Raw genomic sequence first — 26,854 nt, 5'->3', positions numbered from 1 at the left:
ACTACTACTTCTACTACTACTACTACTACTACTACTACTACTACTACTACAACTACTACTACAACTACTGCTACTACTACTACTACTACTACTACTTCTACTACTACAACTGCTACTACTACTACTACTACTACTACTACTACTACTACTACTACTTCTACTACTACTACTACTACTACTACTACTACTTCTACTACTACAACTTCGTACTACTACTACTACTACTACTACTACCACAACAACTACTACTACTACTACTACTACTACTACTACTACTACTACTACTTCTGCTGCTGCTGCTGCTACTACAACTACTACTACTCTTTCTTCTTCTCATACTACTACTACTACAACTTCGTACTTCTACTACTTCGACCACGACGATGACGATGATGATATTGATGATGATGATGATGATGATGATGATGATGATGATGATGATGATGATGATGATGATGATGATGATGATGATGATGATGATGATGATGATGATGATGATGATGATGATGATGATGATGATGATGATGATGATGATGATGATGATGATGATGATGATGATGATGATGATGATGATGATGATGATGATGATGATGATGATGATGATTATGATAATGATGATGATGGTGATGATGATGATGATGATGATGATGATGATGATGATGATGATGATGATTTCTATTATTATTATTATTATTATTATTATTATTTTTATTATTATTATTTTTATTATTATATTAATATCTCATTATTGTTATCGTTTTTATATGTATCACGTATATTATCGTATTGCGTCTGGTTCGAATGATTTTGTGTTCAAATTTCTGAGTTACGAACAGATCAGGTACGAAGAGGTTATGGCCGCCATTTGTAATCCATTCTTTCGCCATTTGCAATTGACCAGTCGCCAAATTTTCGATCGCTCCACCCACAAAGTCACGTGGTCTAGTGATTAGAAAACTCCGACAAGCAGATCGCAATTATAGCGGATTACGTGAGGGAAATTCTATATTTGTAATGATGTATTATGCTCTTTTCTATAAAATAAATTATTAAAGCCGCACACTAAACTAAACTGCTTTGTAAAACGTTAATACAATCAAAAAAAACTTTAGAGAGAAATGGCGTAATCAAAATAAATGAGTTAACGGCAGACTGACTATCAGAAACGTTTCTTATACATATAATATAGGGAGGTGATGAAAAATCCGTTGTAAAAATGAGCATTTATTTTTATTGATTTTGAACTCGTATTCAACCGTCTGACAGTGAACCCGGTGGCTATTGATATATAATTTTGAAAATATTTTTATTAAATTCAAATGACATATCCATATCATGATGGGTTTTTTGTTTGTTAAAAATGTTAAGATCTTTGTTTTATTGTGTTATTTTTAAAAAGACACCGATTTTTTTATTTAGATATATATTAAATTTTGATTGTAACCATAATTTAATACAGGCCTGATTTCGTGGTTTCATTAACAGATAGTCTAATATGCATTTTATTACATTTATGTTTAATGCGAACCTGTTACATTTCACTATCAAAAAATGAAATGTTGGTATTACGATGCTGTTCATGAACATTCGAATTGAATACATTTAGCATATTATGCATTTGCTTATTTATAACAAGATGGCCCTTATATGTTAATTGCAATTTTCACATTTCTCCCCGTATCAATATATGTTGTATAAGAAATATTGTTGTTGTAATATAAGCCGTATATTTTACACTTGAAGTCGCTTTAAGCTGGCTAAGCCGCGTTGAAATCACCTTTTTGTTGTTTTTACTTTAGTTAAAACAATATTTAAGTTAACAATTTATAATGATTTCCCTTGTTTATGATCCACAGAAAATAAATATATAATTGGAAATCATTAAAGTAATTAAATAGTTTTCTTTTCTTGTGTACAGTACCTAACAATGCCTTAATGTTCCTTCATTCTGAGATCCACGCAACATACTGTTATTTATTAATCATCGACAATTACGCTGAGATTAATAAGCACGTGTGGCAATTATTATGTTGCCCAAACTTCTTAATAATATTGTGCATCAACGGTATAACACGTTTTATAGAACACACACCTGGTGTGGTTAAACTATTTATTGTGTTTGTTTTCTCATTACTCGTTCATATGTTCAAGAAATAAAGATAAAATAATAACCTTTTATAAAGTATGTATAGCACCAACAATTTTGAATAATGATCGAACAGTAATGATCATGCATTTGATATAAAATCTGTGTAAACTCTTAAAAATTACGTCCATTCCATATGTACAACACGCTTTGTTTGTCGGACAAAATGGCGGCCAGATAAGCGTTGCTGAGGGGTGTGTGAAAAATCGATATCTGATTGGCTGATCGACAAAATGTGGGCGGAGTTAGCGACTGGTCAATTCTTGTCAACTGATTAAGATTTATGGACCAGGTGAGTTTTGTGTCCATATTTGCAGCGTCATTTGCAGACTCTAGAGTAATTATGTATGTATATGTACTTCAAATGAAACAATCGACGCGAGACGTAAAGTAATGAGAAATTACACGTTTTTGTTCTCAAAATTTAAACAGGAACATTCGCGTTACACTGCCTAAACAAACGTAGCTAAATTTGCATAAATATAAGCTTTAATTATGTTTGCATTCACTGTACCGCAAAAGTTTCTCAGGTGGTATGTGTGTTACATCTTTAACTTATAAAGTGACTGAAACAGTGTCATAAAAAACAACGCCACCCCACTCCCTAAACCACATTTAGACACAACCTTCATGCCAAGACTGTATGATGTGTGATATGTTTTTGGTTTATCTGGGGTACTTTAAAGAACATGGTTACCATGTTTGATCTCTGTTCAGTGAGCATTTCTATAGTCTCACCCTAAGCATCGACACATTATTTCGTGTAACTGTCTTCTCTTAAGGCGAGCATTTGTGTGGCAACCTAGTATAACAGTGTGTTTTTTCAACCAAGTGGTGGAGTGGTGGTGGTAATTAAGCAAACTTCCCAGTCGTAGTCCTGGTTATTTTTTTACCCTGAAAACTTCTACCCCTATAACTCAAATCAGGGTGTATCATTAAGCATAAGCCTTGCGATGCAATCAAGCACAAATAAATAGGCTTAATCGGATGACAATTAAGTGGAACAAAAGTCAATCGATCACAACCCTAAACCTCAGCTTACAAAACTGCATTTTTTAATATACCAATTTCAGATTAAGACAGTTTTTTGCGAAAATCATGAAATGGACAAAGAAGTTGACACAACAAGAAGTTAAGATGATTGTTCTTCGTGGCTTCTTTCAATGATCTTACAATGATATGCAACAGAAAACCCACTAGCTATGTTCTTGTATGATATGACCAACATATTGGACAGTTGTTTTGAGCATGATCCTGGGAAAACTTGATTTATTGCATGTGCATTAAGTGTGGTCCAAGATAAGCCTGTGCAGTCAGGAACAACACTTTCTGCTTTTATGGCATTTTTTGTTTAAAGGAAATCTATTTTTAGCGAAGACAAAGTTTAGTGGGGAAGTGTTGTTCCTTATTAGCTTGTACAGACTGCACAGGCTAATCTGGGAGAACATTTTTAGTACATTCATTAAACCCAGTTTTCCCAGCGTGAATCTTAAATTGCTTAACTTCAGTTTAGTATGAACAGACTGTATGTAGTGTGCGTTGTTGTTTTATTTTAAGTGAAAGACATTATATATTATGTAAGATGACAATATACATTATGTTTTATTTGTTTTCACTTCAGGAGCTTATCTACCGAAATGTTGAGGGGGAAGAGTTGATACAAACCTCTCAGAGTGATGCGAACGACAGGCAACTCCAGGTACTCTTGTGTTTATGCCAGTTAAAATGTTGTCACGTACAATCATTCATGCTTTATTTTGCACGTAAATAAAATTGTATTATATAAGGTCAAAAATAATAAAAATTAATACAATTAATTTGTTTAAAAAAAAGATAATGAAAAGTTAATGCAAAAATGAATACATTTTCATATAAATTTGAAGTTGATTAGTTTAGCTAAGTGATAATTTGGTAAGTTTTAGGCGGCAGAGTTAATGGTTAGCTTGTCTTCGAGCCTTCCCGGTGGTGGACAATGCGTTTCCATGGAAACACAGTCCGTTGCCATGGAATCCCATACCGCGTTATCAAATGCCTCATATCCAGACAGAACATATCCAGTTATTGTTTCCTCGTACAGTGTGGGACCTGCTGGAGTGTTGGAAACCACGGTTGCTACGGAAACCATTTCCAATTGGTAGGGCTGCACTATTGTTACATTATTCCATTATACGAGGGCTGTGATCTGTTACTGCCATTGTCGTATAGGAGATATTTTAAACCCTTCAAACTATGTGTTGAAAATGGAAATCTACATGTATGCCATTCAATGTCATAATATTGTTTGGTCTCCTGCTGTTAAAATTGTGTGTCTATTGCTCTTTGAAAGTAAAAAAGTATCAACAATTGTTACAATACGGCACAAAATGGTGACGAAAACATTTTCATTAAGAGCCCAGTATTATGTATTGTTTTTTAGTACAAATTAATTAAAAGTCTATTTTAAAAGTTTTTTGTTATTGCATATTGGAGCCCCTCTCTACTTCATATAACATGCAACTGTAGTGAACTTATAATTCAGACTTTTAAAGCTTTTGTACTTCAAATTCGGGTTTTCCCAATTTAAGTGAAAACGTCACAATTTTTTTCCAAGGGGACCCTGCCCAATCTTCAAAATGTTTTTTTTTAACACGGACAACCCAACTAATGAGTTTTCTGCGGGCGATATAAAGAATTCCTGATGTACCTTGAAATCAATTTTACTGGTTGGACATTAATTTTCGTGGATTTTCATGTGCCCTCTCAACCATGAAGTCGAAGGACCATTGAACGTTCAAGTCTGAAGTATTTCATCGGACATTGTAAAAAACAACAACCAAGATTTTCAAGATCAAACAAAAGGTGCCAGATTTTATGAAAACATTCAATTTCATATCAACAAAAAATATTGATCTTCAGTACTCAATACCAATCTACTACCCACGCACTTCTGATCTATAGATAGATTATTATCACCTTTTGATCGATGTGAACAAATTCAGGGTATGTGTTCTCAACTTGTCAGTAAGAAGACTTAAAAAGGCTTGATTTTAATCCATCATTTTACGGAGATGTTTTGAAGCGTGTCCGCAAATTAAAATATGTTAAACCAAATGTTCATATTAAACTTTTCAATTTAATTAACTTGTTTTTATCAAAAGGATACGATGCTTATGTACTTAAAAACACGTGTTTGATGGTTTTCGATTCACTATATCTTTCTTCCCTTAAAATTTTGAATCATTAGTGATATTATAGGCATTTTTCACTGTTGAATAAAATTGTGTCATTGTGTCGTATGAACAAATCTGCATGAATACTACATTATAGGCATTTTTCACTGTTGAATAAAATTGTGTCATTGTGTCGTATGAACAAATCTGCATGTAAACTACATTTGGACTCAAATCGTACATCAAATCATTTCTGTCTTCAGTTGTCTAAACACCTATATACTGTTTGATTCCAATAATGTCGCTTTAATGGAATTACCATTTTTATTCATTTGTTTCTTAATATTAAATCACCTAAACTTGTTTTATTAGTAGCACAGCCCCATTAATATTTTTATTTAGTACTGCCCTTGGAATTTGTTCACGTCATTATGTCATTATGGATTTTTGTGACGTCATACGACCGACTTTCCTAGTTGTAATCTACATGCATAGGTCATTGGGTTTATAACGTTCCATTTTATTTATATTTTCTCTCTGATAGGAGTTTCTTGTTTGATTTAATTATTTTTAATTAGTTTAGCAGTCACATAAACAACCAAGCTATGTAATATGGAATTTTTACACCCATTATTGCTGCTTCTTCCTGTATTTGCGCGATGATTATCTGAGATATTAACTATATGATTCTATATTCTCAAATCTTTTCTATAAAGAAGGAATGTTGTTGACAATTGTTAATAGTTTTATTTGATCGTTCGTCAAAACGTTGTAATTCTGTTACTCTTGTATCTTCAATGCAATTGAGTAATTAAATAGTAATTAAATTGAATGCGTTTTAATTCCCTTTTATTATTGTTTAATTTGAGTTACAATGCTATGACGTTAAATTTTATTTACACTTAAATGAATTATGAATATTGCTGGGCCAAGTGTGAGGTTGAGCGCTCTATAACCAGGTTTAAACCCCCAATGCTTTGCATTGACCGTTCCAAGGCGGTGACCCCAGCTTTATTCATATTTTGTGTTTATGTTGGTTTGTATTGTGCTGTATTGTGTTGTTTTGTACTGTTTGGGCAATCGGTCACTTGCCTTAAATAAAGGACCAACTAATTGTTTTTAATGAAAATTCAATACTGCTCCAGCAGCTGGAGTTTCACTTCTTTATATTGATTTTAAATATTGATATCGTCTAAATATATATGTAACTCATTGACTTAAATATGTGTTAACATATTTAACTATAATAAAAAAATTATTGAATACATAATGTTTTATGAAAAAAGTATACTTTTTGCTGAACTTTGTCACCCTGGTGCAGCCTCAATTTATAAAAGTTGTACTGTATTAGAATACTGCACTTAATATATACAGGCCGCGCTTTGGGAAAACGGGGATGAGTGCATCTGCAGTTTGCACAGCCTAAACAGGGAAGAAAATGTCCACCTAAACTAGATTTTCACTAAAAAGATACTGTGAAAAAATCCATACATGCTGGGAGTGTTGTCCCTTACTAATCTGGGACGACACTTTAAGAACATGCTTTAAACCCAGTTATCACAGAGCGAGAGTGAAAGTGTTAAAATGTATAAGTGAACTAATTCTGTATTGATTTTTTCAACAATGATGTAAAATTGTTATGGTGTTTAAAGTCACACAACTTATTTTGCAGAGTAAATTTAAGTATAAATAAGAAACTTAATTATTTTATCTATGCCAATTAGAATGTATATGGTGGTTACAAGGTAGAAATCTGTCTTTTTTTAGCTTTAAAACTTACAAATAATCGGTGTGTCAAAATGGACGTATACGTCTAGAAATCCTACTTTCGGTTTTAAAAGATTTACAGTTTGAAAAATAATACATTATTTGCTAACCAGGCTATATATTTAATTTTATATATTCCAATTAAAAATATCTGGTGGTTACAAGGTAGAAATCCGTCTTTTTTGCGCTTTAAAACTGAACAATAATCGCGTTTGTCGAAATGGACGTATATGTATAGAAATCCTACTATCGGTTTTAAAAGAGGTACCGTTTGAAAAATAATAAAATTACTTACTAACTAGGCTATGGATTTAATGATAATTTTTCACACTTTCAAATTGCATCTATATGTATTGATTAACATGTATTTCATTTCAAGATGTTTGGCTTAAACTGCACTATAATGCATTAAAGAGTTTTACAATATTTTAAGAATGGGATTTTTCAGTCCCCATTTTAGTGGTTTTCCAAGTTTCAAAATTTTGCAATGTGTGTTTTAAATTTTCTAGCATATTGAAAATATAAAATCAATAATTCTTGTTGGCAATAGAATTTCATGGTTTAAAAAAAGACATTCCTCGACACTTTAATCAATGAATTTATTAATGTAAATTCTGATTTTCGGAAGAAGAAGAAATTTGCGTTGGTCATGTTCTGATGTGTTTGTGTTAAATTTTGTGAACTGTTCAACGCATTAAATCAACAGAAATTAATGCCCCCTAAATAATAATGATTTTATAGAATACATTGTTCATATTTTTAATTTCATCAGTATTGATGAAAGAGGGGATCACATAGCTGGTTACAGCGTTGCGGAAAATTGCACCCGGCACTTTGAAGAATACGTCAAAGGAAGTGATATTCCAAATAGCCATCCAGTAACCATTGAAGAGGCTGACAGAGGAAAGTTTGCGGAAAACCACCTGGACCATTTGTCAAATAATTCGGTCATTATTATGCCGTCAGGAGTGGGTGGGGAAAGTTTCACAGTGGAGAACACGGAAGATGATGTAGAGCTTGCAGAGATTGAGTATATTCAGGACGGGGACATTATCACCATATAAGGTACAGTATGGGCGTACAATTGAGCCTTGTTCTGGGAAAACTAGGCTCAGTGCATGTACGTTCTAAAATTTTCGTTGCAGAGTCTAGTCTGGTACCACACTTTGCGCTTAATAATTTATTTTGTTAAAAAGAGGTCTCATCTTGTAATGGCTTTTAAGTGGTCATTAATTATTATTGTTGAATAAATATATAATTACGTCCTTTTTTATGTGAAAACGTTTGTTTTAATTTTATGGATTAAAGGGGCCTTTTCACAGATTTTGGCATTTTTTTAACTTATTCATTAAATGCTTTATATTGATAAATGTAAACATTGGATCGTAAAAGCTCCAGTAAAAATCAAGAAAAAAATTAAAAAAAGGAAAAGAACATTGCCCGGAGCAGGTTTCGAACCAGTGACCCCTGGAGTCCTGCCAGAGTCCTGAAGTAAAAACGCTTTAGCCTACTGAGCTATTCCGCCGAGTACACATTCTTGACGTATTTTATACCTCATATAAGCAATCTTCGTAGTTTCACAAAATTTAACGACAAAAACAGAACTCTCCAATTTATTCAATCGTTTCGCGTTGCAACGCTTTATAATTTTTAGGTTTTAAAATCGTCAAAAGATGCATATAATGGCTATATTAGAGCATGGTTAATGTTCAGTATTACTGTTTCCTCACAAATATCATAACTAAAACGAAAACTTACGAATCTGAAACAACTTTTTTCAATTTTGTCAATTTACCAAAGCGTGAAAAGATCCCTTTAAGATTATGAGAAATATTATACAAAGTTACCTACTCATACAAGATGCAATTATATGGAAAATGTTATCATACACATTTTCGTGTCAGTTTAATAAATATCTGTTGAATGGTGAGTTAACTGTTATTGTAAACAAATGTTTATTAAACAAGGTTTGCCATTTTAAACTCTTGGTTTGTAATATCATATTTTAAGTAGTGCTCACACGAGTACATACCCGAAAATACCCGAAACCGCGGGTCAAAAAAATTCCCGCGATTCCGGGTCAAAGTTTTCGCAAACGGTACCGGGTCGGGTCAATATTTTTTTCAAAAGAACGGCGTAAAATCAACTCTGCCGTTTTGGGGTGTGTATACAACGCGGCATTTAGCGCAGACTGCAAATTGCAGGCTGCGTTATCGGGCCATAAAACGCAGTCAATATAGACATCGTTGCAGTCAATATAGATATCGTTGGAAAACGCTGGCAATATAGACAAAGAAGGAATACGCAGACGATATGCAAAATAGTTTATGTGCTATAATTAACTAATTAAATACTTGTAAGTTTTATTGCATTTCGTTGAATGTATGAACCTAGAGCATTCTAAAACTGAATATCAGTCAATTTGAAGTTGAATATTGATACCGGGAGGTTTATTTCACAAGATGTATACGATATACAAATAAAAAAGAATATAAAGTTGTAATAAAAAAATATGACTGTATATACACCTTTTATTGCTTGAAACTTATTCAAATAATAGGAAATTCTTATTTAAATTAAGAGCGATGGTTATCCTTATTTGTTTAAAATAATGAAATATAAAAGCTTGATACGTGTTAAACTCATTAACGAATACGCAGCTTTTAGCGCAGACAATATATAAAAAGGAAGAAAACAGATAAGGTCAATGTTTCGCGATGATGGGCATTATTTATTTTAAATAAAAACTATCAAGCATCTTAGCCGATGAACTAATGAAATTGTACTGTGAATTTATTTATATGAATTTAGGAACCTAGATGTTCTGTAACAAGATGAAGACATAATAATGTGTTTTTATGAGCACAATTGAATAATTAAAATTGTGATAATATAATTATATAACTGTATGTATATTTAATGTATGTATAGATTAAACGCATTGTTGTTTTCATCGAAGCCAATATGGACATCGCTGCAAATTGCAGGCTGCCTTATCGGGCATAAAACGCAGCCAATATAGACATCGTTGCAGTCAATATAGATATCGTTGGAAAACGCAGCACATATAGAAATATAAGGAAACGCAGCCAATATAGACATAGAAGGAAAACGCAGCCAATGTAGAAATAAAAGGCAAAAACGTGTGAAATTTGAGATAACTGTGTCAATAATTCGAAGGTTATTATTAACATTATATGTGTACAAGTGTTTAAGGTCCATACAATTTTTAAACCTTGAACCTAATATATTTTAAAACGGAACATCAAATCAGTTGAATATAATCTTATTACCGGGAGGTTTATTGCACACAAATGTACACGATCTCTAATTAAAGAATATAAAGTTGTATTTAAATATATTTTATGAATGAAATACACATTTTATTGCTTTCAAATTATTTAAATAATTTGAATTCTACTTTGAATTAAATGCGTACGTAGAAAGGCAGCTGACAGCGCAGCCAGTGTATATATAGTCAAAGGTTTCGCGAGGGTGGTCATTATTTATATTAAATGATGAACTACAAAAGCATATATAAAGTTGTATTTAAAATTAATTTTATGAATGAAATACACATTTTATTGCTTTCAAATTATTTAAATAATTTGAATTATACTTTAAATTAAATGCGTATGTAGAAAGGCAGACGACAGCGCAGCCAGTATATATATAGTCAAAGCATTATACGTTTCGAACTCATTAAAGAATTGGATTGTACCTTGTTGTGTGTTATCATCCATAAATTAATCCTCACTTATCACTGACAGCACTGATATTACAAGTAATAACACTGATATGAAATGGATAAAAAAATCCGAAATGAATATACGGCTAAGAGTTACTCGCTAAAATATAACAATTTGTTTAAAATTATGTGTGAATTTTCCTTCCTAAGGTTGCAATTTAAATCGCTTAGAAGTCATCTGAGCAAATAAAAACCCGGCATAATTAAGGGTTTTATGGGTTGAAATTCAAAGGGAAGTATTAATTGGCAGCTAATTGTTCATTATTAAATTCACACTTAGCAAATCTCGATAACATAAAATTTGCCACAAACAACATCAATAAGTTTTTGCCTTCTATTTATATAAAGCTGCGTTTTTCTTCTGTTTCTATATTGGCTGCGTTTTCCTTCTATTTCTATATTGCCTGCGTTTTCCAACGATATATATATTGACTGCAACGATTTCTATATTGGCTGCGTTTTATGGCCCGATAACGCAGTCTGCAATTTGAAGCGATGTCTATATTGTCTGCGTTAAAAACAACAGTTCGTTCAATCTGTACAAGCATTTATCTAAACATACATACATTTTATACATTTTATAAAATTATGTTAATACATTGTGAATTACTCTTGTGTGCGTTTTCAATTTGATTCAGAAAATAATAATACGTGCAAAAATATAAGATTAATTTTGAGTTGAGTAATTAATGATATGCCTACGGTAAAGAATTAAGGGGCTTGAATGAACTACCTCTGAACATTTTTAAACGAATTCTTTTAGGAAATTGTAGGTCCCAAACCAAAAAAATGTAGATTGAATTTAAAATGGAAATCTATTAAAAGTAAATTAACGATTTAAATAACTCAATAATATTTTTTAATAATTGGTGCGTTTATTTAAATAATATAATAGTATTAATAAATGATTATTTACGACGGAATCAATGTAAGATTTTCAATAACGTTTAATGCTATTAAACAGGGTCTTGTAAAATATTGTAGACACGATTAATTAAAAAATCATAACAAACAAAAACCATAAACAAATATGAAATAATTCGTTTGATATTAGTTTCAGTTTAAATATGAATACTGCGCTTGGCCGCTACAAAAATTGTGGATTGCTTCAAATTAAATGTCAAATTCCGAGTGCGTTTTATATATAACAAAGTTTTATTATTTCTTTCTGGTTGAGAAAAACACAATAAAAAACACAATATATAACATATAATACGCGTACTAATTTATAAAAAAGAAGTACAATGATATGCGTAATGTTTTATAATTTTGTTAAATGCTCGTGCCATTGAATGTTGAGTTAAGCGTAGAGATGCGAACTAAATTACACATAATTTAAAACTGATAAAAATGACATCTAACATAACGCCAGCAGACCCGAATGAATACACTGTGTATAAGCAACCTGCTGTGGTGATCTCTTTCTTATCAGCTCAATACACAGGCACCTGGCTACTGTATTGGAACAATGGGATTGACGACCGAAATAAATGATTTCATTTTTTGTCTGGACAAATCCGTTGAATAAAAAATACTAACTTATTATCTTTGTAATCTGTTTTATGTACCATATATTATAAATTAGACCTTTACAACATGGGTACAATATATATAGGACATATTTGAATCTTTTATTTCTTAAAAAAAATCAGGACGTAGATACATTAGTGAATCAGTACAATACATATAAGAACATTAGCATCATTCAGAGTTTCCACATGTCTCTTTAATTTAATGTCATTTAATTGACCAACCATTGAGCAACAACACTTACCTTAATTACTTGATAACCCGTGAAAACCTTCTCTTCATCCTCCCTTAAATTTTTTTATTGAAAGACGACCGTGATCATTTATATTATTACCCAATTACATAATTATTTTATTCATACCACAAATAATTAAATCTTATTTTTTTATTATTATTTTCTGAATCAAATTGAAAACATAATAATTTTTTATACGCACACATGAGTAATTCAAAATGTATCAACATAATTTTATAAAATGTATATAAATGTATGTATGTATAGATAAATGTTTGTACAGATTGAACAAATTGTTGTTTTTAACCCAGACAATATAGACATCGCTTCAAATTGCAGACTGCGTTATCGGGCCATAAAACGCAGCCAATATAGAAATCGTTGCAGTCAATATAGATATCTTTGGAAAACGCAAGCAATATAGAAATAGAAGGAAAACGCAGCCAATATAGAAACAGAAGAAAAACGCAGCTTTATATAAATAGAAGGCAAAAACTTATTGATGTTGTTTGTGGCAAATTTTATGTTATCGAGATTTGCTAAGTGTGAATTTAATGATGAACAAATAGCTGCCAATTAATACTTCCCTTTGAATTTCAACCCATAAGACCCTTAATTATGCCGGGTTTTTATTTGCTCAGATGACTTCTAAGCGATTTAAATTGCAACCTTAGGAAGGAAAATTCACACATAATTTTAAACAAATTGTTATGTTTTAGCGAGTAACTCTTAGCCGTATATTCATTTCGGATTTTTTTTTTCCATTTCATATCAGTGTTATTACTTGTAATATCAGTGCTGTCAGTGATAAGTGAGGATTAATTTATGGATGATAACACACAACAAGGTACAATCCAATTCTTTAATGAGTTCGAAACGTATAATGCTTTGACTATATATATACTGACTGCGCTATCGTCTGCCTTTCTACTTACGCATTTAATTTAAAGTATAATTCAAATTATTTAAATAATTTGAAAGCAATAAAATGTGTATTTCATTCATAAAATATATTTAAATACAACTTTATATATGCTTTTATAGTTCATCATTTAATATAAATAATGACCACCCTCGCGAAACCTTTGACTATATATACACTGGCTGCGCTGTCAGCTGCCTTTCTACGTACGCATTTAATTCAAAGTAGAATTCAAATTATTTAAATAATTTGAAAGCAATAAAATGTGTATTTCATTCATAAAATATATTTAAATTAGGGATGTCAACGAATATCCGAATATCCGAATATTCGGTCCCGGACCGAATATTCGGATACAGTTTTCCGAATCGAATATTCGGAAGAAAAAATACAAAAATCGAGTAATTTCAAAGACTTTGTATCCGTGAAATTTGCTTCAAACTTTGTAAAAAAAGTTGTTCCTCGTGTCATAATGTTTATTCCTGCTACGCGCGATAATGCGTCGCTATGGTGATGACAGTATACCGGTCATAAATCCCGCTAATTGCCTAACAAAGATAGACACTTTGTGTCAAAATTATGATAGGTGCAAATCGCGTCGGCAATCAAAACACCGACCTGCACTTGATCCAATGACTCGAATTACATTTAAAATTAGCAAAGATAAAATGAGTAAAGGAAAAGCCAACTTGGTGTAAAAAACAAATAAGACCGTATGGCATATAAACCACCGACCCGTCACGATCTAATAACTCAAATTACATTTAAAATGATCAAAGATTAAATGAGTTAAAGAAGAGCCGGCTTTGTGTGAAAAACAAAAAAGATCGTATGGTTATAATCACGTTGTCCAATCAAAAAAGCTTTTAGAAAATAATTTACTCAACCTCTAATGAGTATTTGCGTATCGTGTGGTCCAAACTTTAATTAATTACTCAATATTCAATCAGGTATTATACTTAAAGAAATGTTTTTGGTAGTTCGCCCTCATTTAATTGAAAGTATTATAATTGCTACACGCATAAAGTAAATCTCTGTCCAAGCAAAATTCCACCTACGCCTTCCGCTGCTTGGAAGTATTTCACGACATCATCCGATAAGAAGTCGCCGATCCAAGTGACTTTTAAACGTGGCAACTTTAAAAGACTGACTGTTTAGTCTGTTAAACAGGTTCAAAGTGTGTTGTGGCTATGTACATAATTCGTTTAAGTTCTGTTTTGTCATGTAATTATTTTGTCGTCATGTAATATTATGTTTCTCGTTCTATTGTTGATGTACAATATTAATAGTTTAAAAACAGTTTTTGTCATTCAATTTTAACAATAAAAAGTAATCAACAAAATCAGCTTCGAATTATCGACGGCAACGCTGTGTCAATATTTATTCACTTCCGGTGCACTTCCGGTAAAACGAAAGTAGAATTCATGGAGTAATGGTACGGTAAACAAAGTTGACTTTTTTTCCAACAGATGTTGACCGAATATCCGAATATTCGTTCGGAAGGATGACCGAATATTCGAATACCAAAATCGGTATTCGTTGCCATCCCTAATTTAAATACAACTTTATATTCTTTAATTAGAGATCGTGTACATTTGTGTGCAATAAACCTCCGGGTATCAAGATTATATTTAACTTGTTTGATGTTCCGTTTTAAAATATATTAGGTTCAAGGTTTAAAAATTGTATGGACCTTAAACACTTGTACACATATAATGTTAATAAAGTCCTTCGAATTATTGATACAGTTATCTAAAATTTCACACGTTTTTGCCTTTTATTTCTACATTGGCTGCGTTTTCCTTCTATGTCTATATTGGCTGCGTTTTCCTTATATTTCTATATGTGCTGCGTTTTCCAACGATTTCTATATTGACTGCAACGATGTCTATATTGGCTGCGTTTTATGCCCGATAAGGCAGCCTGCAATTTGCAGCGATGTCCATATTGGCTTCGATGAAAACAACAATGCGTTTAATCTATACATACATTAAATATACATACAGTTATATAATTATATTATCACAATTTTAAAGGGATCTTTTCACGCTTTGGTAAATTGACAAAATTGAAAAAAGTTGTTTCAGATTCGTAAGTTTTCGTTTTAGTTATGATATTTGTGAGGAAACAGTAATACTGAACATTAACCATGCTCTAATATAGCCATTATATGCATCTTTTGACGATTTTAAAACCTAAAAATTATAAAGCGTTGCAACGCGAAACGATTGAATAATTTGGAGAGTTCTGTTTTTGTCGTTAAATTTTGTGAAACTACGAAGATTGCTTATATAAGGTATAAAATACGTCAAGAATGTGTACTCGGCGGAATAGCTCAGTAGGCCAAAGCGTTTTTACTTCAGGACTCTGGCAGGACTCCAGGGGTCACTGGTTCGAAACCTGCTCCGGGCAATGTTCTTTTCCTTTTTTTAAATTTTTTCTTAATTTTTTACTGGAGCTTTTACGATCCAATGTTTACATTTATCAATATAAAGCATTTAATGAATAAGTTTAAAAAATGCCAAAATCTGTGAAAAGGCCCCTTTAATTATTCAATTGTGCTCATAAAAACACATCATTATGTCTTCATCTTGTTACAGAACATCTAGGTTCCTAATTTTATATAAATAAATTCACAATACAATTTCATTAGTTCATCGGCTAAGATGCTTGATAGTTTTTATTTAAAATAAATAATGCCCATCATCGCGAAACATTGACCTTATCTGTTTTCTTCCTTTTTATATATTGTCTGCGCTAAAAGCTGCGTATTCGTTAATGAGTTTAACACGTATCAAGCTTTTATATTTCATTATTTTAAACAAATAAGGATAACCCTCACTCTTAATTTAAATAAGAATTTCCTATTATTTGAATAAGTTTCAAGCAATAAAAGGTGTATGTACAGTCATATTTTTTTATTACAACTTTATATTCTTTTTTATTTATATTTCGTATACATCTTGTGAAATAAACCTCCCGGTATCAATATTCAACTTCAAATTGACTGATATTCAGTTTTAGAATGCTCTAGGTTCATACATTCAACGAAATGCAATAAAACTTACAAGTATTTAATTAGTTAATTATAGCACATAAACTATTTTGCATATCGTCTGCGTATTCCTTCTTTGTCTATATTGCCTGCGTTTTCCAACGATATCTATATTGACTGCAACGATGTCTATATTGACTGCGTTTTATGGCCCGATAACGCAGCCTGCAATTTGCAGTCTGCGTTAAATTCCGCGTTTTATACACACCCGCCGTTTTGTTTTGGCCGTTCTGACTTTCCATCTCGCTTCCGAAATAAATAATATAATTTCGCGGTTTCAAATCTCGTGTTTCAAAGCTCATGTTTCTGTGTAATTATAAGTATTTTGTCAATCTTTGTGTACTGATTACCAAGTGAATATAGAGGAATGTAAACTATTTACGCGGTAAGGGGTTAGATTCGCCAGTATGGGCGTATTTCGGGTTTAAATCCGAAAACGAAAAGGGCATTATGACTTACTACCGACAAAGGCATGACTGTTTGTAAACATTGTGAAGTTGAACTTGTGTACAAAACGCGTTCTACTGTCGAGGTGGTGAAGCTTCCTGTCCAGTCGTTTTTCCAGTTAAGATTCTGATGATAACAACAACACTCCGAAGCTCTCTGGTGTGGTGTAACAACAAACTGCACTAACTGAACTGTTTGGGGATATCTTTTCTGAACGTTGTTTTTGTGTTCCTGATTGTGATGAAGTATCAACTGAACCGAATGGTTACCATGCTGAACCAAGTATCAAATTGGACAAAAATCCACTTCAATGGTGGAATTCCAACGAGGAGAAATACCCACAATTAGCACACATAGCCAAGAAGTATTTAATTACTCCAGCAACTTCATTTGCCAGTAAGCTTGTGTTCTCCACACCTGGTTACATTGTGTCTGCGCAAAGATCCTGCATGAAAAGTGATATTCTTGATATGTTGCTGTTTTTGAAAAAGAAGTTAGTGATTTGACTTGTATAGAATTGTTTACGGTGAAGTTTTGTTATAATATAAATTAATTAAGACAGTATTTACTTTCCCAAGTTTTCAGGTGTGTAGAAATACCGAAATCCCCATAATTACCAAAATCCCCAGAAATCCCCCGAAATCCCCAATAATATTTATTATTTATCAAAATACTGCGGATATAAAGATAGAATATTGCAAAATACAATCAATTCATTGATGAAAAATTGTTTTTATCCATGTTTGGTAGTGAAAAACTAAAATATATACATAATTATTGGGATTCCGAGTATGAATCCATAGTGCATGTTTTCACAAGCACGATCAGGAACAGAAATCCCCGCTGTAAAGCTCTTCAAGTGTCAATAAATCATCTGGGTGGCTTTTTGATATTAGAAAAAAGAGGTACAGACAAAAAACTTAACAACAATATCTCACTTCTTTTGAAAAATATTGACTTGTAGCGGGGATTTCGGTAATTCTACATTCGCCCACCAAGTATCAAAATCCCCCATATTTACATCTGAAAGTGTCAAAAATATCATTTGTATTCTTGGTTTTTGGCTTTGCTTGAATGTTTACGTGCAAAAAATAATATTAATGTTAATTATTAAGCACACTTGACAGCATAAGTTGCCGCTTAGGGGGGATTTCGGTAATTCTACATTTGCCCGCCGAGTACCGAAATCCCCCATATTCACGCCTTACAGGGTCACTATGTCATCGGTATGATTGTTTCTTGCCATGGCATAACTGTTAATGTACAAATAATGATATTAATATGAATTTTTAAGCACTCTTGACACCGTACGCTGCCTCTTAGCGGGGATTTCGGTAATTCTACACAAGAGCATAGACACGCGCCGGTACCGAAATCCCCGCTGTACAAACCTGAAAGAGTCAAAAGAATCATTATATTGCTTACTTATTGTAGAAATCAGTCAGAAAGACAAAAAATCTATCAACAATATCCCCTTTGTTGACCTAGGTTGAAAAATTATCACTTAGGCCAGGGATTTCGGTAATTCTACATTCGCCCGCCGAGTACAAAAATCCCCCATATTCACGCCTTATATGGTCAATACGTCATTGTTATGATTGTTTCTTGCCATCGCATAACTGTTGATGTACAAATAATGATATTAATATTAATTTTTAAGCACTCTTGACACCATACGCTGCCTCTTAGCGGGGATTTCGGTAATTCTACAATTGCCCGCCGAGTACCGAAATCCCCCATATTCACGCCTTATATGGTCAATATGTCATTGGTATGATTGTTTCTTGGCATCGCATAACTGTTGATGTACAAATAATGATATTAATATTAATTTTTAAGCACTCTTGACACCATACGCTGCCTCTTAGCGGGGATTTCGGTAATTCTACATTTGCCCGCCGAGTACCGAAATCCCCCATATTCACGCCTTACAGGGTCACTATGCCATCGGTATCATTGTTTCTTGCCATCGCATAACTGTTAATGTACAAATAATGATATTTATATTAAATTTTAAGCACTCTTGACACCGCTCGCTGCCTCTTAGCGGGGATTTCGGTAATTCTAAAATGTAGAATAACCTAGATTTCCTAGATCCCGTTTCTTACTCATACTTAAATGGATTCGATGCAGCAATTGACTTCTTGTTCAAAAATCGGAAACATTCAACTGATTTTACTTTGTACATAAGCATGATCAATTATGATCGTTTATCGGAGTAACGGTGATTTCGATATCCGAGCGAGCGCATTTAAAACAGGTTGAATTACCGAAATCCCTGTTCTGACACGTTGTTGCTTGGATCAGGTATTGCACACGGTACACGTGTGTATTAGCACCCCAGTGTAGTCCCGGCGAGGTGCTCGTTATCAACTGCATCAATACACCGGTAAGCAACAAGTGAACTGTGAGAATACAATACCTCAGGAAATGACAGAATTGGGTGTTTATTCCGTTTTAGTCCGCACAGGCTAATCAGTGACGACACTTTCCGCGTAAACTTATTGGTAAGGAGGGACTTCCTTGAAACTAAAAATACCATAAAAGCGGAAAGTGTCGTCCCTAATTAGCCTGTGCGGACTGCACAGTCTAATCTGGGAAGACACTTTACGCACATGCATTAAGCCCAATTTTGTCAGAAAAAGACATATAAAGTTATTGCGATGGTGGTCTTAGATGTGGTGACATACAGTAAACTTAAAATAATCAAGAACATTTAAAACGCTCATCATTAAAAGAGTTTGACTGACATTGCGCGAAAAATATTTGCGAAATATTTGCGTGAAATCATTCGATTTCAAGTCAGTTACATCGTACACGTGCTAACAGCCAATGTGATGTATTTTATTGCCAATGTCGGTTATTCTTCCCACACTCTGTTTTGGTTTTGACATTGTATCTTCACAAAGAAACGTAGACGTTACTATAGTTGATACAATAGTGATAAAGATGTCAGCACACTTCAAACTGACATTTATAATAATGATAGTGTAATAATATGAGTTTTAATGCACACCTCGCTTATGCAGTATTCACTCAACGTGTAATGGCACGCGCATTTTATATTATTTGACACTATTAGAAATAATGATTTTAGCACAATCAAGCTGACAGATTCGTATCAGATTTTAAGTGTGTGTAATGTATAGCGAACCTCTCGCAACGTTCACTGGCACGCGAACATAACCAAATTATTGTCACTATTGCTAGCTATAATTACTACAGTTTGTAAACCAGTTCCGGATAACCAGCAGTTCCGAATAATCTGTATAATAAATAATAATAATTAAATAATAATAAATAATCTGTATTTAATATTCCATAATGTCCCACTTAAAAATAAAATGATAAGTGTCTAAGGCATACATTTGGTAAATTTAGGTTTTATTTCTTAATATCCACATTCACACTTTAATTATGTTTTATTATTGTATTTGTCATTTACCTGTTTGGAATAAATACAGTGTATTCATTCGGATCTGCTGGCGTTATGAGAAAGGTCATTTGATGTGAAAAGCTGGGTGTCTGACATAATTATAATCGGTTTTTTTATGCACAAGTTATGAAACAATTAATATATTGGCGCGCTGGAACATGATTTCTAAATCAAGCTGACATAATAGTATCATTTTTTAATAATGTGTGATTTAATTCGCATCTCTCGCTTTACTCAACGTTCAATGGCACGCGCACTTAACAAAAGTATAAAACAATGATTCATTTAGTTTTTAATATAAATTATGTACAAGTATTATGTTATACATTGTTCGTTTGTTTTGTTTTTTTAATCAACCAGATCATCATATTAGAAACATCATTTCTAAACTGACGGAAGCGGGAGATGCGAAACAGAAATAAAGAAATATCGGCTCGTTTTTTGATGTAGTTTCAGTGATGGCTATTGCTATTCCTGAATAAAAATAATTCTGTATCAGGTTGCTAATTATTAATGGACACAAAAATATAGCATCAGTCCTTTAGGCAGTAAACCTATTTTTCGAATACATTTTTAGTTGCCTGTGTATTGACTGATAGAATAGAGATCATCACAGCAGGTTGCTAATACACAACGTAGACTCCCACTATTTTATTCGGTAGTTGAGCGATATGAACTAATAAGATACGGATCGCCCCAGCAGGTTGCTAATACACACTGTAGACTTCCCCTGTTTTATTATTGTATTTGTAAAGTGTATTCATTCGGGTCTGCTGGTGTTATTATAAAGGTCATTTAATGTGAAAATAGGGTTTCTGACATAATTTCAATCGTTTTGTTTTATACACAATTTATGAAACAATGAATGTATTGGCGCGATGGAACAAGCTGACAGAATAGTATCAGTTTTTAATTATGTTTAATTTCATTCGGATCTCTCGCTTCACTCAACGTTCAATGGCACGCACACTTAACACAATTATAAAACCATGTTTAATTCTATTTCTTTTTATAAATTATGTACAATTATACATGTTACAAATTGTTATTGTTTTTTACCCAACCAAAAATAGATTATTTGTTATATATAAAGCGCTTTACTTTTGCAAAATGCTACATTTAATAAAGAAATATCGCATTGTTTTTGTTAAGTGGACGTGCTTGACATATTTATAAAAGAGCAGTTTTGTGTAATACGATCGGCCGCTGATGAGTTATTGTAATATATACTATTATGATAAGAAACAGTAGCAGGCTGATAAAAGAACTTATGTATTTATTGAACATGAAAAAAATCATCAACTAAAAATGTTTTGAAATTATAAATTTGCCCAGAATAACTGCATAACATTATTCATCTAGCGGCCAAGTGCATGAATCTGCGCTCGACCGCTGTTGGGTATTTAACTTTATGCATGTTCTCGTAAAAATAATGTTGAATCTTTTTGATTCGTACGTTACGCCATTACTTTGTTATGCATGTGAGGTTGTTAGTTTTTTGCAAATGCCGATGATATTGAACGAGTTCATAGATTTTTTAAACGAATACTTTGACAAAATGAGTCAGTCAGTCAGTCAGTCAGTCAGTCAGTCAGTCATTTGGTTGTCAGTCAGTCATTTGGTTGTCAGTCAGTCATTTGGTTGTCAGTCAGTCAGTCAGTCAGTCATTTGGTTTTCAGTCAGTTATTCCGTTAATTTCAGACTTCTCACAGCCTTCAAAAAAAAAACAATCCTGCAGCGTTGTTGAACGTTGATCAGGCCGAACAGCAACTTATCAACACGTACAAAGTCCAGTTTAAACCTCAAACCATTAAAGCCGCTGACCATCAATGTGATCCAATTTCAATACAAATTAAAATTATAGGACACGTATCGTTATTCACGCACGCATCGAGTTTCATCAGATCGTATATTGTACTTTTAAGAGGTCGGACTCGGGGATAAATACTAGTAACATGATTATTGTGTGCCAGTCTCGTCTAGTATAAACATACAAACACAATGCTTTTATATAATTGTATATTTGCTCAATATTTGAATATATTTTCATCTCGAAATTACAAAAATAGTACAAAAAGAAAACAATAAAAAAATATGAAATTAAACAATTGCAGTTGTACATAGAAATAAGAAATGTTACATTGATTCATTGATAACACATTTATATATTTGTATGTATGTGCGATTAATTTATTCATAATTTTGTGTAACTATTATTTTTTTTAATGTTTTCAATGTTTATCGATTTGACAAAACCAGGTATGATACATGTAGCAAAAGCATTTATATCATATTGACGCATGTGTGCAGCGGGTAATCAGATTCCCCGCTGCGGTATTCAGATTATCACCTTCAATCGGAGGCAATTTAATAACACCCCGCTAATTAGATAGCAGGATTAACAGCTTCAATAAGTTGGGATTTAATTAAAACCCCGCTGATAGTTTACCTGTGTATTCCGTTGATATTTCTATCATGAATTAAATGAAACACAAGTTAAATGCCCCATCTTTTATATTTCTTTATAAATTTTAATGGTAATCATACCTGGTTTTTTATCATTGTTCACCTTTGTTATTACAAGCATGATCTTGAATTATGTAACACCTTTTTTCTATTTTTTCATTACATTGTTCTTTTCTTATTCTAACTTTACAACCTTCTTTGCACATGTATATGCAACATAGTTGTGTATATTTTTCTTTCGTTTTGAATTCTGTATTCTATCTTTTATTCTAATTTTACTACCTTCATTGCATATGTAACATAGTTGTGTATATATTTATTTCATTTTTTTATTCTTTCTATCTTTTATTCTAACTACACTACCTCCTTTGCACATGTATATGTAACATAGTTGTATATATATATATTTTTCTTCTTTTTTTATTCTATCTTTCTATCTTTTTTTTCTAACTATACTACCTTCTTTGCATATGTATATGTAACATAGTTGTATATATATTTTTTCAATATTTGTACTGTATGTTTTTGTGATATGTACCACTTATTATGTATTATATTTTTGTATACACATTCCGGCCAAAATGCCGATGTATGTCCTGGATTTTTTTAAATATTATTACATTCTACTATATTCTGATTTGGAATTGAGGATAACACATTCATTGACAGACAAGCTTGTCTAAAGCTGTGCAGTTTTATTTCAAAACAACATCTGCAAATTTTAACGTCTTTTTTATATAGTTCGGCCTATGTTTTTTTTATTTTCTCGTTTAAATATTTGGGACTAGTTCGGCCTATTTTTTACGAAATTCAAAATTTGGCTCTTTCAAGAGGTGGCCTCCACGTGGCAAGAGCTGGGCAACATATTCATTATGTTGGCAAACAACCTCGTTTATATATAGAGAGAACTTGAGTGCTTTGCAGTGATTTAGTGCTGTCCGGGGTGATAGGCTGTATGACTGATTTCTACAAAATAAAATCATTTTCTTGACACCTGACGGTTTGTACAGCGGTTTAAGTTCTTGTGTGGATTTACCGAAATCCCCGCTAAGAGGCAACATATGCTTTCTTAATAATTAACATTAATATCATTATTATCACTACTATAAGAAAGTACTATAATGCTTTCTTAATGCTTAGTAATTAAAACTAATATCATTAAACTTGTTGCTTACCGGTGTATTGATGCAGTCGATCAGCACCCCGCCGGGACTACAGTAGGGTGCTTATACACACATGTACCGTGTGCAATACCCGATCCAAGCAACGACGTGTCAGAACGGGGATTTCGATAATTCAACCTGTTAAAAATGTGCTCGCTCGTAAATCGAAATCACCGTTACTCCGCTAAGAGGCAGCGTATGGTGTCCAGAGTGCTTAAAAATTAATATAAATATCATTATTTGTACATCAACAGTTATGCGATGCCAAGAAACAATCATACCGATGACATATTGACCCTGCAAGGCGTGAATATGGGGGATTTCGGTACTCGGCGGGCGAATGTAGAATTACCGAAATCCCTGGCCTAAGTGATAATTTTTCAACCTAGGTCACCAAAGGGGATAATATTGTTGATAGTTTTTTGTCTTTCTGACTGATTTCTACAATAAGTAAGCACTATAATGATTTTTTTTTACTCTTGCAGGTTTGTACAGTGGGGATTTCGGTACCGGCGCGTGTCTATGCTCTTGTGTAGAATTACCGAAATCCCCGCTAAGAGGCAGCGTACGGTGTCAAGAGAGCTTAAAAATTAATGTTAATATCATTATTTGTACATTAACAGTTATGCGATGGCAAGAAACAATCATACCGATGACATAGTGACCCTGTAAGGCGTGAATATGGGGGATTTTGGTACTCGGCGGGCAAATGTAGAATTACCGAAATCCCCGCTAAGAGACAACGTACGGTGTCAAGAGTGCTTAAAAATTAATATTAATATCATTATTTGTACATCAACAGTTATGCGATGCCAAGAAACAATCATACCAATGACATATTGACCATATAAGGCGTGAATATGGGGGATTTCGGTACTCGGCGGGCGAATGTAGAATTACCGAAATCCCTGGCCTAAGTGATAATTTTTCAACCTTGTTCACCAAAGGAGATATTGTTGATAGTTTTTTGTCTGTCTGAGTGCTTTTTACAATAAGTAAGCACTATAATGATTTTTCTACTCTTGCAGGTTTGTACAGTGGGGATTTCGGTACCGGCGCTCGTCTATGCTCTTGTGTAGAATTACCGAAATCCCCGCTAAGAGGCAGCGTACGGTGTCAAGAGTGCTTAAAAATATTAATATAATTATTTGTACATCAACAGTTATGCGATGCCAAGAAACAATCATACCAATGACATATTGACCATATAAGGCGTGAATATGGGGGATTTCGGTACTCGGCGGGCGAATGAAGAATTACCAAAATCCCTGGCCTAAGTGATAATTTTTCAACCTAGGTCACCAAAGGGGATTTTGTTGATAGGTTTTTGTCTTTCTGACTGATTTCTACAATAAGTAAGCAATATGATTCTTTTGACTCTTGCAGGTTTGTACAGCGGGGATTTCGGTACCGGCGCGTGTCTATGCTCTTGTGTAGAATTACCAAAATCCCCGCTAAGAGGCAGCGTACGGTGTCAAGAGTGCTTAAAAATTAATATTAATATCATTATTTGTACATTAACAGTAATGCGATGGCACGAAACAATCATACCGATGACATAGTGACCCTGTAAGGCGTGAATATGGGGGATTTCGGTACTCGGCGGGCAAATGTAGAATTGCCGAAATCGCCGCTAAGAGGCAGCGTACGGTGTCAAGAGTGCTTAAAAATATTAATATCATTATTTGTACATCAACAGTTATGCGATGCCAAGAAACAATCATACCGATGACATATTGACCCTGCAAGGCGTGAATATGGGGGATTTCGGTACTCGGCGGGCAAATGTAGAATTACCGAAATCCCTGGCCTAACTGATAATTTTTCAACAGAAGTCACCAGGGGATACTTTTGATAGTTTTTTGTCTTTCTGACTGATTTCTACAATAAGTAAGCACTATAATGATTTTTTTACTCTTGCAGGTTTGTACAGTGGGGATTCCGGTACCGGCGCGCGTCTATGCTCTTGTGTAGAATTACCGAAATCCCCGCTAAGAGGCAGCGTATGGTGTCAAGAGTGCTTAAAAATTAATATTAATATCATTATTTGTACATCAACATTTATGCGATGCCAAGAAAGAATCATACCGATGACATATTGACCCTGTAAGGCGTGAATATGGGGGATTTCGGTACTCGGCGGGCGAATGTAGAATTACCGAAATCCCCCCATAAGAGGCAACTTATTCTGTCAAGTGTGCTTAATAATTTACATTCATATTATTTTTTTTGCACGTAAACATTCAAGCAAAGCCAAAAACCAAGAATACAAATGATATTTTTGACACTTTCAGATGTAAATATGGGGGATTTCGGTACTCTGTGGGCGAATGTAGAATTACCGAAATCCCCGCTACAAGTCCATATTTTTCGAAAGAAGTGAGATATTGTTGTTAAGTTTTTGTCTGTACCTCTTCTTTCTAATATCAAAAAGCCACCCAGATGATTTTTTGACACTTGAAGAGCTTTACAGCGGGGATTTCTGTTCCTGATCGTGCTTGTGAAAACATGCACTATGGATTCATACTCGGAATCCCAATAATTATGTATATATTTTAGTTTTTCACTACCAAAAATGGATAAAAACAATTTTCAGCAGTGAATTGATTGTATTTTGCAATATTCTGTCTTAATATCCGCAGTATTTTGATAAATAATAAATATTATTGGGGATTTCTGGGGATTTCGGGCTCGGAATCCCAATAACCAATAATTATGTATATATTTTATTTTTTCACTACCAAAAATGGATAAAAACAATTTTCAGCAGTGAATTGATTGTATTTTGCA

General features: G+C 33.1%; 1 long non-coding RNA gene across 7 annotated transcripts in view; it reads left to right on the top strand.

Moving 5' to 3' along the window:
• The first annotated feature begins 7,946 nt into the window (after positions 1–7,946).
• LOC127847932 (uncharacterized) overlaps positions 7,947–26,854 on the top strand; it is a 47,576-nt gene continuing 28,668 nt past the window's right edge. Inside the window, exon 1 of one of the 7 annotated variants that reach the window (XR_008034250.1) lies at positions 7,947–8,127. This is a non-coding gene — a long non-coding RNA (uncharacterized LOC127847932). Of the gene's footprint in view, positions 8,128–8,935; positions 8,989–16,803; positions 17,493–23,736; positions 23,902–26,854 lie in introns of those variants that run through there. The other 6 variants (XR_008034254.1, XR_008034249.1, XR_008034247.1 and 3 more) reach the window with 6 other exon arrangements.

This window comes from Dreissena polymorpha, chromosome 10 (genome assembly GCF_020536995.1).
Source record: "Dreissena polymorpha isolate Duluth1 chromosome 10, UMN_Dpol_1.0, whole genome shotgun sequence".
In the NCBI taxonomy this organism is placed as follows: Eukaryota; Metazoa; Mollusca; class Bivalvia; order Myida; family Dreissenidae; genus Dreissena; species Dreissena polymorpha.
This window is presented reverse-complemented; position numbering and strand designations above follow the sequence as displayed.